The 19995-nt window shown below is 41.4% G+C and overlaps 1 pseudogene; it reads right to left on the reverse strand.

The window, feature by feature from the left end:
- Nucleotides 1–11805: 11805 nt before the first annotated feature.
- On the reverse strand, nucleotides 11806–12623 carry LOC127683720 (transcription factor GATA-6-like; annotated as a pseudogene).
- Between the last annotated feature and the right edge of the window lie 7372 nt (nucleotides 12624–19995).

Consider the following 19995-nt stretch of genomic DNA (forward strand, 5'->3'; position numbering starts at 1 on the left):
GGCTTAAACATCTCAGATGGGTAATAAATCCTGTACTTTCAAATTTTTAGTATTTATACCAATGAAAACCTTGATTTTGTATCAAAATAAAACCTGTATCAAATAACTTATGCCTTGAACTTAATATCAATTATAAAGATTTTTATCAAATGAAATTATGTCTATATAATTAATTTTATTTTCTCTCCATTTTAAATCTGACCATTTCTATATTCTCTAGAAAGACTGTTTCTTCAATCTGAACATGGATGTTGAGATATGAAGGGGAGTGGTATTTTCTGTAATGTAAATCTCAAAACAAGATTTTAGTATCACAAAGACAGATTTTTCATTTAATAATTTAGAATCTAGTCTTCTGGAGTTCCCCCTTATTTTGACCTCTCTCCCAGAGGTACAATATAACCACAAAGTTTAACATCACATCAATCATAATAATTTAAACAATTTAAAATAAAAGAAATAAACCATCTGTACCAACTTAACCCAAAAATTCTCACACCTGCCACATTGAGCGACTTGTCAAGATTTATTTTTCCCACCACGGGGTGTCAGAGTCCAAGTATTTTGTCTCTTCTTTTATTCTAAGTTGGCACGCTTGAGTCACATGACCTGATTTTGGTGCCACAGACAGAGTTGCTTTTCAGCCAATCTAAAGTCCAAATAATATCGTCCGTCAAAGTCGATACAAAACAAGATACAAAACAACACCACATAGACAGCCTGACCCTGCCACCATCAGGCCTCTAGATTCAAGAACACAGAGCAAATAAAATCACACAATTTGCCCCTAGAGGGGCGCAGTTTCAGACACCAAGTGTCCCTGCACATGCTGCATGAACCAGATAAACCAGATTTCAGCAAAACATGGCTTCCATCGTCACAGACTTGCTGTTTACAGATGAAGAAGAGCCTTATTCAGCTCTCTCCAGGGTCTAAAGCTTCCTCCAGACCCCTGCGGTCTTGATTAACATGGCTGCCAGTCGAACTCACCACCCCAGACAGGCTCTCTGAGCTCCAGATGCTAGCAAACAAAACTGAAAGCTTTCAAACAGGCTTATAGACTCAGCCCTGACACACAGTGAGACAGACAGAAAACAAACCGCGGTACCGTCTAGTGGACACACTGTAGACAAAGACACACAAAACTGACAAGTATTCGCCTCCACTGAGACGGACAGAACCAGATCAGAAAACCAGATGGCTGGGAGCGCGTATAAGTTCTCCAACTCAGTAGAACTACCATGTCATCTCCGACACTCAGACAGCAATCTTTCAGGAGTTCCCCCAAAATACCCTGGGATGTCTCCCAGGGTCACAGCCTGTGGTCTACTCACCACGGTCCTCTGGTCTTCATGACCTGAGAGAACAGCTGCCCACCAAAAACGTGTGCCTCCTAAGATTCAGATTCAGAAAACAGAGCAGGACAGACAATCAGGACACAGACACCAGCCAGCACACACATATTCCAGAAGGGATCCCCTTTACCTCCAAGTCGGTTCTCGCGTGTGAAGGAAAGTCACAGTTCCCAGTCAATGCACCAAGAAAATGTAAGACCCCCCCAAAACGGAGGGTGCCCCAGTGCCCCACGCCTCAGAAGGCGACACCCAAATCACTCGCAAGAAACAGTCTCGATGCAATAGCAAGAGAATTTTTTTAATCCAGAATTCTGGGTTCTTCAGCCATACACCATGCAGGGGTACAGAGGACTGTGGACCCCGAGTATAGAACTGCAACAACTTTTATAAGTTTACAACAAAGCCCACAAATCATAAACCAATCATTCCTTAGCATCAAGAGCCTGCATAATGCTGACCAATCGATTTGTACCACTCTATAGTTTTTTAGGCCAATCAGTTTAAATTATCATAGCCCGTGCTCAGTGGACCAATTAGTTTCCGATTTTCTTGGAGGTCTATAGCTGTGTGAACTCCTGGATATGGGTAATGGTGTGAGCAGTTTACAGAAGCAAGATAAGCAAATAATTAGCTCATTTCCAGTTACCTTACAGGGCCAGTATCACCTATCCAAGGCCTTTTTTGCCTAGCTCTTAAAGGGCAGGCTCTGGACTGTGACCTTTTACCTAGTTTCTAACAAAGAGCACAAAGAGCAGGATCTGGAATGTGAAGTATTTGAGGCTCCTTAGAAGGCTGGAGTTAGAGCTTCTTTGGAGCGAGATAGCATTTTAAACGTCCGACTTCTAGGGATCATTAGAGTTAGGCTGTATTATTTTCTATCCTTTCAGTATAAGTTCATCATGCTGGGGTCTCCCCATTACCAAGATAGATGACTGAGTGAGCTTGCAGGCTAGATTTAAAACACATTAGGGTATTCCAGGATAGGTGACTTCTATCTTACTCCATCTTTAAGGGCATTCATTACCAGGCATGGGGGCTGAAACTTGTTACGGGGGAGGTCTGGAAATTTGCCTACCCAATGTTCTTGCTTCAGGCTAAGTGTCTGGGCACTTTCTAGTTTTTGACTAACTGCCTGAAACCTGAGTTTTTTTTTTTTTTTTTTTTTTTTTTTTTTACCAGACTTTCCTGGACTTTCCCAGTTCTTTAGTCTTAGTCTCCTAGACTGCCAATTTGAAACCTTTCATGGAGTCAGCCTAGCCTTCTCACATGAAGCCAAACACTGTTCAAATAATTACATTCTCTTAATGTGCTATAGCTACTCTTTTTATTCTTTATCACTTTACATTTCTCTTTTCTCAGTTCTTTTTTTTTACATTTTTTATTGAGTATCTTCTTCATTTACATTGCCAATGGTAAAACCTTTGCCAATTTCCCCGCTCCCAAAAGCCCCCCTCCCCAATGATTCCCTACCCCTCCTCCCACCCCTGCCCCCATGTGTATGCCTCTCTACCCAAGACATTCTCACCTCCCCCCAACCTCCCCCCTGTCCGTTTCCCTTTGTTATGGCCTCTATTGAGCCTTTACCTGACCAAGGACCACTCCTCCTACTGATGCCCAAGAAAGCATTCCTCTGCCACATTTCTGTATGTATACACCTTGGTTGATGGTTCAGTCCCTGGGAGTCTTGGAGTATCTGGGTGTCTGAAGTCATTGTTCTTCCCATGGGGCTATATACCCCTTCCTCTCCTCCGGACCACCCTCCAGATCCTCCGTTGGGGACCCCAAGCTTAGTCCAATAGTTGGTTGCTAGTTTCTGCCTCTGTATTTGTAAGGCTCTGGCAGGGCCCCTCTGGAGACAGGCATGGCATGCTCCTTTTGGTATACACTTCTCATCTTAGTGTCGGGGTTTGGTGAATGTTTATAGGATGAATCCCCAGGTAGAGCACTCGTTGGGTGGCCTTTACTTCAGACTCTGCTCCACACATTGCCTCCCTTGTTGCTCCTGTGAGTATTGTTTTCCCTTTCTCAGAGGAACCATAGCACCCTCACTTATGTCCACCTTCTTCTTGAGCTTCCTGTGCTGGGTGAATTGAGGAGAAAGTGGGGACAAACCTTGAACACATGGGCACAGGGGAAAAGTTTCTGAACAGAACACCAATGGCTTATGCTCTAAGAACAAGAATCGACAAATTGGGCCTCATAAAACTGCAAAGCTTCTGTAAGGCAAAGGACATAGTCAATAGGACAAAACGGCAACCAACAAATTAGGAAATGATCTTTATTAACCTTACATCCGATAGAGGGCTAATATCCAGTATATACAAAGAACTCAAGAAGTTAGTCTCCAGAGAATCAAATAACCCTATTAAAAATGGGGTACAGAGCTAAACAGGGAATTCTCAACTGAGGAAACTTGAATGACTCTAAAGCACCTAAAGAAATGTTCAGCATCCTTAGTTATCAGGGAAATGCAAATCAAAACAGCACTGAGATTCCACCTTACACAAGTCAGAGTAGCTAAGATGAAAAACTCAGGGGACAGCAGATGCTGGAGAGGATGTGGGGAAAGAGGAACACTTTTCCATTGCTGGTGGGATTGCAAGTTGGTAAAACGACTGTGTAAATCAGTTTGGCGATTCCTCAGAAAATTAAACACAGTACTACCTGTGGACCCAGCTATACCACTCCTGGGCATATACCCAGAAAGTACTCCTTCATGTAATAAGGACACATGCTCCACTATGTTCATAGCTGCCTTATTTATAATAGTCAGAAGCTGGAAAGAACCCAGATGCCCCTCAACAAAGGAATGGATACAGAAACTGGTATATATACACAATGGAGTACTATTCAGCTACTAAAAACAATGAATTCATGAAATTCTTAGGCAAATGAATGGAACTAGAAAGTGTCATCCTGAGTTAGGTAACACAGTCACAAAAGAACGCACATGGTACTCCATATTTACACAATGGAGTACTATTCAGCCATTAGAAACAACGAATTCATGAAATTCTTAGACAAATGGATGGAGCTGGAGAACATCATATTAAGTGAGGTAACCCAGTCTCAAAAGATCAATCATGGTATGCACTCACTGATAAATGGATATTAGCCTAGAAACTTTGAATACCCAAGACATAATTCACATATTAAATGATGTCCAAGAAGAACGGAGGAGTGGCCCCTGGTTCCGGAAAGACTCAGTGCAGCAGTATAAGGGAATTCCAGAACAGGGAAGTGGGAAGGAGTAGATGGGCGAACAGGGGGTAGGAAGTGGGCTTATGGGACTTTCAGGGAGTGGGGAGCCAGAAAAGGGGAAATCATTTGAAATGTAAATAAAGAATATACTGAATTAAAAATATATGTATATATAATTTTAAAAAACCGCACATGGTATGCACTCACTAATAAGTGGATGCTAGTCCAAAAGCTCAAAATAGACAAGCTACAATTCTCAGGAATTCTTATGCACAACTTCTAAAGTTTTCCATTTCCTCAAAACAACAGCACTTTTGCAGTCTCAGAGTCCCTGTGCCTGGGGCATCTTCACCTGAAATTTGCACTTGTTTAGCTCAATACACATTTTGTTACCCTTTCTTCTCTGGAAACTCTCAGATTCCACCTTTTCAATTGTTAAACATATCATTGAAGGCTTTGTGACAGCTCTGTGTAAACTTGAAACCAGAAAAGCAGGACTCTGACTTAAAATCACATTTCTTGATGATGATAGAGAACTTTAAGGACACAGAGAACTCCCTTAAAGAAATACAGGACTACGCAGGTTAACAGGTAGAAGGCCTTAAAGAGGAAATACAAAAATCCCTTAAAGAATGACAGTAGAACACAATCAAACAGGTGAAGGAATTGAACAAAACTATCCAGGATCTAAACTGGGAAATAGAAACAATAAAAAAAACAATCACAAAAGGAGACAATCCTGGAGATAGAAAACCTAGGAAAGAGATCAGGAGTTACAGATGCAAGCATCACTAACAGAATACAAGAGATAAAAGAGAGAATTTCAGGTGAAAAAGATACCATAGAAAACAGTGACCCAATAATCAAAGAAAATGCAAAATGCAAAAAGCTGCTAACCCAAAACATTCAGGACACAATGAGAAGACAAAAGCTAAGGATAATAGGTAAAGAAGAGAGTGAATATTCCCAACTTAAAGGGCCAATAAATACCTTCAACAAAATTATAGCTGATTCTATCCTTTCCTCATGGGCCCAAGTGAAACCTTACCCAGTGTATGTTTTCCCTCATGATCAAATTCAACAATTTCAATGGATTTTTCCGTGCCTTTATTATGATTTTCTAACCAATGGCCTTTGTATTTATTTGTTGTCCATTTTACTGATGACAGGATCAGTGTTACCTGGGAACCCAGCAAAAATCACTGATGTAATCTTCCTTCTAAATCAGCCAGGTTCCTGGGGAAGGTGTTGTTTCTACTCTCTGCTTTCTCAATGATGTCCAAACACAGATGATTAGGAACAAAAGAATGTGTGTGAGTAGAAGAGCAAAGGAGGATAGAAAAATTTTGCCTCTACCAAGATAGAGTAAATCTCTATTCATGATTCCTGTGTGTGAGAAATTTCACTTTATTTCCCCCATAATAGCTATGATGCTTAGCTGTCATTCTATAATAAAATGCATTCTTTTACTTTTGACTTTAAAACAGCTGTTTTGAACATGACCTCTTTGTCAGAAGATTTCAATATTTAGCATTATTCTTACAGTGAAAGAAAAACCTCACTGAGTTTAACTTTTGACATAAGGCACATGAATCATTTTGGACGAGGAACATGCAGACATAAGGCAGTGAAGAGCTTTGGGTGCTTGATGAAGTTGCTATATTCCAGTCCAAGTAAATGGAAAATGAGCACAGTTCATGAGTATTCATGATGACTGTCTAGAAGAAATCAGTTAAGTTTCTAAAGCTGATTCTATTCACTGCAAAAATAAAAATGAGACATTTTAGACACTCAATTTGTGCCTAATGCTTATAATACAGGCTACTTCAAAACTTGAGCATTTTAGTTGAAAAGCCTAAGAGGGATTTAAGAAGTATCAAATAGTGTCATATGTTTGGAATAAAAGAATTCTTTCATACAACACATGTAGCATTCACTAGAAGAATGTAAATGGATTTTTTTCATTTTTAAATTGGAGTTCATTTGAATGGTAACAAAAATATGCATGCCTGTATTTTTCTTCAACAATAGATGTGTATGTTATATACACGGTTGTTTTTATAGATTCACTGTCTTCTGCTTTATATGCGTTCATATTATATGTATTTTTTTCTGCTAACTACCCCGTATCTTGCATATTTAAAATGTTCTGTTTAATTTTAAAGAAATTTTAATAACAATATTGCCAATAAATCATCTAATAAGAACGTTTGATGTTGTATATAATGTGTACATGTAACACAGTTTCATGAAGGAATGCATTGAACTAAAAGAGTATAAACCAAAACATAGAAAGATGTATGAGTTTGGGTTGTGGGAGACCAAACTGGAAAACCAGATTCTCAACAGCTCTCACCTTGAGAGTTCACTGACCTTGCAATTTACAGCTGAACCATCTCCTTCTTCACACAAGGCTGATCACTGGTTCTCATCCTGGTTGAACACCTGGAGTTGTCTAGGCAGAACCAGCATTCCAGAAACGCTGCTGGATGCCACAGCCAGCATCTGTCCAGGATGACCTTTCCTCCTTCTGTGCTTTTAGCATTCCCCCCAGCCCCTCCCTACTTCCTCTTACGGAGTGTTCAAAACCAGACATTTTGCTTTTCATTAAAGAGGCTTTGACAAGACCCCCCTTTTGCTTGGCCTCGCTCCTTTTTCTGGTCCATTTCTCTTTCAGGCTTATGTTCCCCTCGGCTCCCCTAATAACTAGGTCCCGTGGGTCAGGACATTGGGTGATTTGCTCCATGATGTAGATATATTCTTTGATACATTTTAATGAAAAGTATCTTCTGTCTTAGCACAGTTTGAGCAATAAACAATGCTAATTATATTCATAGTAACTATGCTGTTGAGGAATTATCATAATTTTCCTAAACACATTTAATTTATTTGGGTGAATTTGGTTATGCCATATACAGGTATACTATGTACTATACAGGATTTTTTTCATATATAAATGTTGGTAGCAATGAGTCATAGGTTCTGTAGACCTCCTTTTGGGGAGACCCCCACTCCATTCTTGGGATGGCGTACTCCCAAGGAAACACGAGAGACTGACTTGATGCAAACGCATGAGGCAGTTTATTATCAGAGCTCCGGGCCGACACATATCTCACACAGGAGACAGAGGAGTCGATCCTGAGGCTCAAAAGTTAGGGGTTTATATAGGAAAAGTCAGGGGGTTTTGGCGCGGTTACACATGATTTGCTGATTCAAACATTGGCGGGGGATTCTGGCGCGCAGGGTGGGCTTTTTGGCATACGTGCAGAGTGGGCCGCCAGCAATGTAGGAGGGTGGTTTATTTTTGTTAGCAGGAAGGTCACTTTGACATTAGTAAACTGCATCCAAGGGACAGGAGACAGAAAACTCCAGTCCAGACGATGTATGGCCCATAGGAGATTGCCCAGGCATGCCCCTTATCTTTTATGGCCGGTCTGTTTGCGGAATGATTCAACCACAACCTTGCTTCAAGTTTGCCCAGGCTCTAAGTCAGCTTACTGTCTCAACTATGGATTCAGAAAAGTCCCAACTCCCTTCAGTTCTACGGGTAACTTCCTTTGGGCTTCAACTGTGATAATTCTTTTTAACCTTTTCTGATTTCCTATTTTATTTATACATGGCTACACATGTACAAGAAGCTTACAGAACACCAAATAGTTTGGATCTGAAAAGAAAATTCTCCTGCCAAATAATGATAAAAACACTAAATGTATAGAACAGAGAAAGAACATTAAGAACTGCAAGCAAAGAAATCTAAAGGCCAACCTGTCAGCATTTCACCTGACTTCCCAAAAAAGACTCTAAAAGAAAAGATCCTGAAAAAGATATCTTGCAGACTCTAAGAGACAACAGAGGCCAGGCTAGCAAAACTCCTAATCATCATAGATGGAGAAACTGACATATTCCATAACAAAACCAAATTTAAACATCTTAATACTATCCAGCCCTACAGAGAGAGAATACTAGAAGGAAAACAAGACAAGGAGGTGTGGTGGCTATTCCTAGTTGTCAACTTAACTATATCTGGAATGAACAACAATCTAGAATTGGAAGGCTCACCTATGATCCTAATCTGACCCGTCCAGCAGGTCCAGTTATTCCAGGGTCCCGAAGAGGCACTACCTAAGGGTCAAAAATGGGGGGAAGAGAGAAAGGAAGCCAAGCACACTAAGAAAGGCAAAGTCAGTCTGGGTTGTGTCAAGGCCTCATTTAATGTCGGGGAGGTAAACGAGTTTTAAGGCTTACAGAGAAGGAATTGACCTTCACACAAGAACAAAGGAGGGAAGGGTGGAGACACTCCTAGTGATGGAAGCAGGAAGCGAGGAGGTCATCCCTTGGGGACACCCGGAGTTAACGCCGGCAGGAACATTCCGCTGTTAGGGCAGGAACATCTTGTGGTATTCTCGGGAATCTTCTCGCACCAATAGCTCATGGGGAAGGCTCTAGTTAATTGTTCTCATATTTTAGCAGCCACCCCCTTAGGGCCCTGAGTAAGCATTAAATCTGAATAGCTCAGGACAGCTTCCCACATCTCCCCCCTAATTCTTTTTTAATTTGGGGGGTGGCTATGGAAAGAGGGTCTGTGGAGAGCCTGTTTTAGACTATGTGGTTTTGCCCCCACATCCAGCACTGTAGTAACTAGGCCTTTTTAGATCCTAGTAGGGCAGGGCCTCTGCCTTAGGCTATGTAAGTTGCACCCACTCCTGGCATCACATCCCACTCCAATGGCATAATCAGGCCCTCGGTGGGTGTGACGGGCATCCAGGTAGCAGATTCACAATAATCCTGTCATGGAGTCACGCTGCAGCCAATAGGCAGTGTGCATCTGGCTCATGGCACCACAATATTTCCCGTCATTGGTTACTCCACAGCTTATGGCCCTCAGCCACTATTAGGAGCCAGAGGTCACCCTCCCTGGCATTGATGTTTCTACTGCTTAGGAACCAAGAAAGCTCTGTGCCTGCAGCAAGGGTGGATAACTGAAGGCCTACGGTTACTACCTCCCTGTCAGCGGAAGAGAGGTTTTTGGCTGAGTCTCGGATGTCCAGCCAATGATAGTGGGCTGCAACTAGTCTGTTCAAGGCAGAATCAATCTGTGATTTAACAAAACTGGTTAATCTGTTAAAAGCCCAGGGGCCAAATGACAAAAGCAACAAAAAGACCCAGGAGGGGCCCCAAAAGGCTAGGGAGCAAGGTGGAGAGCCAGGGAGAAGTCTTAGCACCAGCATACTCTGGCAGCTAGCATGTTCTTCAGCACCCTGTAGAAAGAACACAAACATGCCTCTTCTCTACACTTAGAGTTCCCTGGCATTAAAATTTTTAAATTTTTGTGGTATATAGAGATGTGATTCTCCCTTCTTTTATTATAAAAATATTGTTGTAAAGTTCTATGGGCCTGTTCCATAATATTTTGCCTCTGCGAATTATGAGGAATCTCAGTAATATGACTAAAATTAGATTATTAATATAACATCTCAAATGACTGACTATAATAATCAGTTATAATTTTGTCTTAATCTGATTTGGAACATTCAGTATAAAAATAACATATGTAAAAACAGTTGTAACTAGAAAGCTTGAAAAGCTGTCAATGGTCATATGTATATTTTGATTAATTTTTTGAATTGCATTTGTATTGTAAAAGTTAAGAATTAGTAGCATTAAAAAAGAAACAAGTTCAAGCAATTGTAAGCTGTGAGTTTTATATATATATAATATATATATATATTTAATATATAAATCAAAAGTTTGATTTTTAACATTTTAAAAAGAACAGCTACAGCACCCAATTCAATTATCTGTGCTGAAGCAAGGGGACACTCAAAAGAATAAACATGTGATCTAATTATATGAGCTTTACTCCCATAGTAGATGCATTTTTATAGGATGCTGTATAAATCTATAACAATAAAGATATAAGATATAATAAAGATAAAAAAATATAGAGAGGCATATTTTTAACAATTTATCTTTTAGATAACAGTTATTAATTTTGCCTAAAAAAGGATTGCCATGTAATAAATCAACCATCAATGTTTTGTAATAACCAATTCGATTGCTGTTTGAAACAAGGAACAAACGTTTTTTACCTTGAAAACAGAGGCTTAGTTCTTCCACAGGCAAGCTTAAGATGAGTTAATAAAAGATAAAACCAATTAATATAACAAGAAACAAGCTGGAGTGGCGATTAAAGTATTGTATAAAATAGACTTTCAACCTAAAGTAATCAAAAGAGATGGAGTAGGACATTTCATACTCATCAAAGGGAAAACTCAGCAAGACAAAGGCTCGATTCTGAGCATCTATACCCCAATTGCAAGCATACAAATGAATATTAAAAACAATAACAAAAACTTTACTAGGTCTCAAAACACACATTGAACCCCACACAATAATAGTGGGATGCTTTAACATACCACTTTCACCAATGGGCACATCATCAAAATAGAAACTAAATGGAGACACAATGAAATTAACAAAAGTTTTGAACTAAATGACATTATCTTCACATTTTCTCACACAAAACAAAAGAATATACCTTCTTCTCAGCACCTTACACAACCCTTTTCAAAACTGACTATCTAAACAAACATAAAATGTGTCTCACCAGATACAACAACATTGAAATATACCCTTGCATTTAATCAAATCACCACAGATTAAAGCAGGTCATCATCAACAACAGAGAAACTAAAAAGCCCACATACTTGTAGAAATTGAACAACTTTCTATTTAGTGATCATTTGATCTGTGAAGAAATGTGAAAAGAAATTAAAGACTTTCTAGAATTCAATGAAAATGAAGGAACAGCATAGCCAAAATTATGGGAAACTATGAAAGCAGAGCCTTCATAATGAAATTGGGGCGAACTCATACAAGCAACTTAAGTTCACACCTGAAACTTCTAGAACGAAAGAATCAAACACATTCAAGAGGAGTGTACACCAGGAAATAGTCAAACTCAGGGTTGAAATTAATCAATTAGAAGCAAAGAGAACAATACAAAGAATAACAAAACCAAGAATTGGTTGTTTGAGAAAATCAAAAATATAGATAAACCCTTAGGCAAATTAGCTAAAGGCTAAGGACTTAATATCCAATTAAACAAAGTCAGAAATGAAAGGAGACATACCAGTAGAAACCGGGGACATTTAAAAAATCACAAGGTCTTACTTCAAAAGCCTGTAAGTGAAATGGAGGGCTTTCTAGACTAATCCCACTTAAAAAAGTTGAACCAAGATCAGATAAATTATCTAAACAGTCCCATACCCCTAAGGGAATAGAAGCACTCATTAAAAGCCTCTAAACACCCAAAAGCCCACTCAGTGTTTCTGTGCCATCAGGTAGTGGTTGTGGTGTGACAGTTGGCACAGTACAATACAAGGTGCAATAATGAAGGCGCAGGCTTCTGTGGCTCGATGAGTGGCCTGCTGAGGCCTTCATCTTGCTGTAGAGACCTCGTGCCATCTCCTCTCCACAGTGGCATCTAGATGGAGCAGCAATTCACACACTCACAGTTCTCTGACAGGCCCTCCAACAGATCTGCGCTAGGGCCTCTTGGAACCTGGAGTGCAGCCCAGTGCTGCTCTGCATTCTCCCATGGTGCACCAGCATTTTGAAACTTCCTGCTGGCCAGGCAAGAGTCAGCAGGGCGCCCATGTAGGGCGAGTAAGTCGGGTGATGATGATGATGATGGTGGTGGTACTTTCCATTCAGTGGCTGTGCTGGGGCAGAGCGCTGTACCGGTGCTCCTGGCCACCCATGGCTTCCAGGCTGCTGCCACTGCCACTCATGCTGCCTGTGCCTCCCCGCTGCCCGCAGCCACTTAGCCCCCTGTGTGGCACAGTTGGCCTTAGGTGGGCTGGGCGAGTAGGGGGAAGTGTGCACAGGCCTAGGATGTGGTCGATCCTGCACCTGGAGGTTCAGTTGAGCCACTGCTGGTCGCGCCACCCCCGCCATACTGGGGCTATCAGCTGAGGCCTGTGGCCAGCCAGGGTGGGTGACCGCTCTGCCCCTGTGATTCTTAGCACTGCTGTCCGCCCTCTGCAGGTAGGGCAGAGCATGCATGGAGTCCGGGGAGCTGGCAGCTGAGGCCACTGCAGCTGAAGTGGTCGCCAGGCGTGCCTTAGTAAGAGGCGGCCCCTCGCTGAACATGGCAGTGAGTATCTGGTACTTTCCCCGAGCTGCTTGGATGCCAAGGGGCTCACTTCGGCGCCCCGCTGGACCACAGCAGCTTGCTGGCAGATGCAGCCTGATTGAGGTCAATGAAGAGCAGCAGGTTTTCCCAAGTCCTCGGGGCACACCCAGTGCCAGCGACCCAGGTCGCTGGGCAGCAGGGGAGGGAAGCGAGGCATGGGGACTGAGCAAGAGCTAGCTGCCCAGAGACCCTGACACTGCCTCAGTGTTGAGCTGTGGAGTCCTGCAGTTCCTGGTGCCATAGAGACCAGGATCCCTGACCCAGGAGCAGGAGGAGGAAGAGGAGGAGATGGGCGGAAGCAGCAAGGAGGGATCCTGCCTTAGAAAGGGCCAAGAGTTGCAGGAGTCCGCAGCAGCAGCAGCAGCAGCCATGAAACCCTTCAGCAGGCACCAGCTGCAGCCAGTCAAGGCCATCCACCGTCTGGAGCTGTTCCAACCTGACTTTTGGTTCCTTGAATGATGAGCTAGAAGGAAGGCCAAGGCCTAGGATGCTCCAGGGCACAGAGAGAGGAGGAGGGCACCAGAGGGAGAACAACAGTCTGGGGTTTGCTAGGCACTGCTGGCCAGTGTGACCCATATTCATCCAGAGCTGGAACACATCCCCAGTTGCACACACACACACACACACACACACACACACACACCAAGAATTTCCCTTTTCATGTCTTTAAAGAATTATTTGGAATTTTGATGGAAATTTTAGGTTGGATAGCCATTCTTACCATGTTAATCTTGCCAATCCATGATCATGGGATATCTCTCCATTTTCTGAGGCTTTGATTTCTTTCTAAAATACTTGATGTTCTCGTCATAAAAGTCTTTCACATGTTTGGTTAGAGTTACACAAAGGTATTTTATATTATTTTTAACTAATATGAAGGGTGTTGTTTTCCTATTTTCCTTCTCAGCCCATTTATCATTTGTATAAAGAAAGGCTACCCATTTGTTAGAGTTAATTTTATATTCAGCCACTTTGCTGAAGTTGTGTATCAGCTTTAGAAGTTCTCTGAAAGAATATTTGTGTTTGCTCATGTATACTATATCATCTGTAAATAGGATACCTTGACTTCTTTGCCAATTTGTATCCCCTTGATCTCCTTTTGTGGTCTTAGTGCTCTAGCTAGAACTTTGAGTAGTATTTTGAAAAGATATGGGGAGAGTGAGCATCCTTGTCTTGGCCCCGATTTTACTGGGGTTGCTTCAATATTTCTCCATTTAATTTTATATTGGCTATTGGTTTGTTGTATATTGGCTATATTATGTTTAGTTATGTGACTTGAATTCCTTATTTTTCCAATAGTTTTAACATGAAGGAGTGTTGTATTTTTTCAGAATTAGATGTTTTTTCAACATCTAAGGAGATAAGCATAAATGTGTCAAAAATTCAGACAAAGAAATTGTATCATATTCTCATGAATTATACAAGTAAAGACTCAATTTTTCTATAGAATTTTTGTTATTGGGTAACATATATTGAAACAGAGTATTCTATAGATATATGCATAATTAAACCTACAAAACCTCTGGTCAACAAACATTTCTCATAAATACATATTAAAATGTAAAGGAAGAAAACAACATGTTCTCATTTATGCATCCAGGTATGATAGGATTACCTCAAGAAAATCACTTAAGTGCCACATTAAGAAATGATAAGTAAGATTTTGCACCAAGGTGCCTGGTGGCTCCACCTCCCTCTGTGCACTGCCCAGCGGGACAGAGTGATCTCCCAGCAGCACCTTCACTTAGCAAATTGCACCAGAGGACTCCTAAACTTGATAAACAACTTTAGTAAAGTGACTGGATATAAAATTAACTCAAAGAAATCAGTGGCCTTCCTCTACTCAAAAGATAAAAAGGCTGAGAAAGAAATTAGAGAAACAACTCTCTTCACAATAGTTAAAAATAATATAACATACCTTGGTGTGACTCTAACAAAACAAGTGGAAGATCCATATGACAAGAACTTCAAGTCTCTGAAGAAAGAAATCTGAAATTGATCTATTCTTATGCCCTTGTACAAAGCTCAAGTCCAAATAGTTCAAGGACCTCCACACAAAACCAGATACACTGAAACTAATAGAAAAGAAACTGGGCAAGATCCTGGAGCGCATGGGCACAGGGAAAAAGATCCTGAACAGAACACCAATATCTTATGCTGTAAGATCAAGAATTGACAAATGGGACCTCATAAAATTGCAAAGCTTCTTTAAAGCAAAGGACATTGTGAATAAGACAAAATGGCAACCAAAGGAATGGGAAAAGATCTTTACCCAATAGTAGTAAGAACTACTATCCAGTATATACAAAGAATTCAAGAAGCTAGACTCCAGAGAACCAAATAACCCTATTAAAAATGGGGTACAGAGCTAAACAATGAATTCTCAACTGAGAAATATCGAATTGCTGAGAAGCACCTAAAGAACTGTTCAACATCCTTAGTCATCAAGAAATGCAAATCAAAACAATCTTAAGATTCCACCTCACAACAGTCAGAATGGCAAAGGTCAAAAACTCAGGTGACAGCAGATGCTGGAGCAAATGTTGGGAAAGAGGAACACTCCTCCATTCCTGGTAGGATTGCAAGCTGGCAAAACCACTCTGGAAATCAGTGTGGCAGTTCCTCAGAAACTAGGATATAGTACTACCGGCGATGCTCCAACATGTACAAAGGACACATTCTCCACTATGTTCATAGCAGCTTTATTTATAATAGCCAGAACCTGGAACAACCTGAATGTCCCTCATCAAAGGAAAGGACACAGAAAATGTGTTACCTTTACACAATGGAGTACTACTCAGCTATTAAAAACAATGAATTCATGAAATGTTTAGGCAAATGGATGGAACTAGAAAATATCATCCTGAGTGAGCTAACCCAATCACAGAAGAACTCACAAGGTATGTGTCTATTAGCCCAAATAAGTGTAGGTGGTGTCACCCTTGGTCCTGGGTACGATTAGGAAACAGATTGAGCAAGCCATGAAGAGGAAGCCAGTAACCAGCATTACTCCATTGCTTCCGCTTCAGTTCTGGCTTCCAGGTTCCTGCCCTGACAAAGTTCTGCCCTGACTTCCCTGAGGATGGACTACAAACTGTGAGCTGAAATAAACCCTTTCCTGTCCCACTTGCTTTTGATCATAGTGTTTCACTAAGCCACAGAGGCACTAAGACAACTGTGCCTACTTGTTCCCAGATCGTTCCTGCTATGTTATAGCTCTAAGCTTCATGCCATCACACGCACGCCAAGGGTTCACCAGTGAGTCCATCTCCATGGCACAGATCCCACTGCCCACAGGAATTTTCCCTCACTTCTTCAAAAATGAACTCAGTTCTCCTTGGAACCTGCTTCTTCTGAATTTTCCATGCCAGTAGATGGCATATCGATGCCACTAAACAATGTCTTAGGGCTGGAGAGATGGCACAGTGGGGAAGAGCACTGACTGCTCTTCTGGAGGTCCTGAGTTCAAATCCCAACAAACACATGGTGGCTCACAACCATCCAGAATGAGATCTGATGCCCTCTTCGGGGCTGTCTAAAGACAGCTAGAGTGTACTCTCAAGTCATAAATACAGAATCTTTAAACAAACAAACAAACAAACAAAACCCAGTATCTTAATTAAATTCGTTACACTCTGTGCCTCATCATCTTGACTTTCAACATTCGATTATGACCACTTTTCCATTCTTCCTTTAGAACTCTTTTGATATTGTATCTTTACAGTCACATCTTCTTCTCAAAAATAAACTTTATTTTACTTATAATTAATTTCCTATTTCTAGTCTCCCCTATAATGGTATCTTACTGGGTAGTCTTTCTAAATTAAAAAAAATGTCATCATTTCATCATCTGCATTGTTTTATCATTTACTGTTCTTAGAGTAAAGTAAAAATTCACCCATCTTTTTATGGAACATACTAAGCTGTTTGCAAGATAAAACCACAATTCTGTCATTTGGGCTCTTATACTCCTGCTGCCTTGGGTTTAAATGCATTTTCTAATCACTTTCTGAGCTAACATTTTATTGTTGTGGCCCAAATGCCTGACATAAGCATCTGAAGGGAGGAAGTACTTATTTTGGCTCATGGTTTGGCCCTGCGTGCTTGGACAACATCACAGCCTGGGAGTTCTGTCAGAAAGCATCTTCTCCCCATTATGGTAGGAAGCAGAGAAGACAGAAAGATGCGAGGAACAAGATAACGTCAGATGCTCACCTTTCCCGGTCTTCTCCCCCCAGCCAGGATCCACTAAAGTTTCTAGAAGTCTCCAAAAATTGTGCTGCCCGCTGAGGATGCAAGGACTCAGTCTGTCTGTCTTTTGGGAGAAACTGCACATCCAAACTTTAACAGCTTCTTACTGCCAGCTTCTATATAAGCTTCAAATCTCAAATTAAACTGTCACCTCCAGAGAAGTTATAGCTATACTTTCCAATCTGTGATGTTCACAGACAAGCCACCAGCCATATACAGCTTACAGTCCACCTGAATGTGGTTACTGTGTACTTAGAATGTTAAAGGAAAAGTACACACCATGTTGTAAAAAGTTAATAGTAATTTAAATAAGCACACAATATATTACTAAGCAATAGCTTAATAGTAGTTTTATAGTTACATGTGAAAACATATTTGAACATATTGATTAGGTTAAACTAAACATTTTAATGGGAATTAATTTCAGCTTTTAGAAAACCTTTCAGCCTATCTGTAGGAAACTCAAAATTACATGCAGACTGCCTTGGGTTCCCTGTGACCAACATCCAGGCTAAACAGGAGGAGCTCTTTAGTCAGTGCTCTGTACTTATGTCTGGACTATTTATCTTCGGAAATTACAAGACTGACAGACTACAAGCAGCTTATGGACAAGGAGCTGACTCTAATTACCTGGAAATTCCAGAAATAGGAATGCTCCAATAAATAGCCAATAAATTATAAGAAATAAATTAATAAAATACTCAACCTTCAATATTGGATTCTATTGTTTGTGGGTTGACATAAAATCACAAAACAAAACCTCCAAATCACAGTGCTTTCTGTATCATCTGTGCATGTATGGAGATCTGAGCTGAGGTAAACACAGCAGTATTCTCTTTTATGGTTTCGGCTATCAAACTGCTCATACATGTTCTTTCCAGCCTGTTTACTATGTTTTTCAGAGCTTTGTTTTCTGATTTGCACCTATGTCTTCTGTTGATTTCCCTGCTTGAAATGCCACCAAATACCATGCTGAAAAGTTTTCTGGTGTTCCTATGCACAAGGTTCTGTTGTGCCAAATAGAGAAGACGAATGTGTAGATAAAATACCTCCAGGCTTACATCATAGTGCTATTAGCCACACACCTAAAGTTAACAAATCCATATGAAATAATGTGCCTCTGATAGAAATAAACATATCAATTACTTGTTCACCATGGAAATGTGGCCATGGGAACCCACAAGGAACCTAATACTGTAACTCTCCTAGAATCAAGGGCTCACGATTTCTTACTTCAGTGTTCTAGAGACCTCAGGAGAAGTCACTGTATTTGTTGAATTACATAGTCATTTGGATCCACATTCAAATCTTATGTGAATATGGTGATTGATAAAGAAGTGATTTTAACTTTAATTCTGACTGCCTTTTAAAAGTGATATGATTCAGGGAGATTTGCTTTATTGTCCTGGCCTTTTCCCATAATTCAAAGTGAGGATTAAAAGAGTTAAACTGTTAGTGGTTGGGAAGGTCTGGCTGGGAGTAAGGTGGGAGTGGAAACAGGGCTGGTGACCAAGAGGCACAGGAAATCTCGGGATAGGAAAATATTCTACCGTGTATTGATTATGGGGTTGACTGTATATCTGATTTTCTTTTTCAAAACTCTAAAACCTTATTTCATATATATTCTAACATTAACCTTAGGTTAAACAAACACTTTAGTAGTCAAGATTAAATAATGGAGATGAAACAGTACACTATGTAATTCTTATTTAAGTATTAGCAGCAGTAACAACAACAACAACAACAATAGGGAAAAGTTAGGCAGTATAAGGAAAATCAAAGGGAACTCAGAAGCCCAGAGTCCTAATTTGGCTTTTTCATGTAGTAACAGAGACAGAGTTTACTTTATGGAAGCCATGTGCTTATTGCTTCTAAACAACACAAGTGAAATGTGGTCTGCATATATGCGCACGTGACTATGAGACTGGCGTTGCTTATAGAACAGCAATACCAAATCACTGAAAGATATGAACTGGGTTGTGGGGTGGTAAGTTATTTACCTTGGTTCTTTCCAAGGCGAGAGATGAAGCTATTATGAAACTGTGAAGGGAAAGCACACTTCACAGGAATCTTTCTTTGTCTTTCATCCTTAACAACACAAACAACAACACAACCTCAAACTCTAGGGCACACCAACGCCAGGAAGATCAAAGGGCACCTTAGAGTCTTCAGGTACAGGGAATTTCCTGCTCCTGGGAACACTGCCGACTGTCCAGGCTGCACCAGCACCTCACCATAGGGTGTCAGAGTCCTCTGAGGATCTACAATGCAGAGTGACTAAATAGCACACCACACCTAGCACTCTTTGAGTTCCAAGCATGGATTCCAGCCCCAAGAGGGACTGCAAGCTGTACCAGAAGCTTGAATCACAGTTGCACTCCACAGACAATCTGAACTCTTGCAAAATCAGCAGGACTTGAGAGTTTGAAGACCACTAAGCAACAGCATCCATGCACCTGCGATCCAGGGCCCAGAGCAAGCTACCTGGTCCTAATGGTCAATCCAAGGTCAAATGGGCCTGGTAGTAAAGATGAAGATGCATCCTGTGCAGGAAGACAGGGAGGCTTCAGACAGTGCACTGCAGGTAGCTCCACAAGGGGGGGGTGCACTAATCCGCAGCAAGTGAGGGATTGGACCTCAGGAAGCTTCCAGCCAATGGGAAGTCTGGAGGCGGGGCCTGTGGAGCTCAGGGCCTATCCCGGAAGTGTGGCCGCGGCGGGGCGGGACCGGGCGAGGCGGGCCGGGGCGGGGAGCTGGGTGTTGGAAGCATGGAGGCCCTGCCTGGTCTCCCGAACCAGCCATTGCTGCCAGCGCCTCTGCAGTCTCTGAGACTGGAGATTGCCGCAAAGATGTACAGTGTGGGACGGAAGGTGAAGTCCTGGGGTCGGGCCTGCAGGGCGGGGCGGGGCAGCGGGGAATGCAGTAGGTGATGTAGGGTCCCAGCGAGGCTTGGAGCCGAGATGCTTGGGTACTTGAGGGCGGGCAAGCTTA

This window comes from Apodemus sylvaticus, chromosome 4 (assembly GCF_947179515.1).
Source record: "Apodemus sylvaticus chromosome 4, mApoSyl1.1, whole genome shotgun sequence".
In the NCBI taxonomy this organism is placed as follows: domain Eukaryota; kingdom Metazoa; phylum Chordata; class Mammalia; order Rodentia; family Muridae; genus Apodemus; species Apodemus sylvaticus.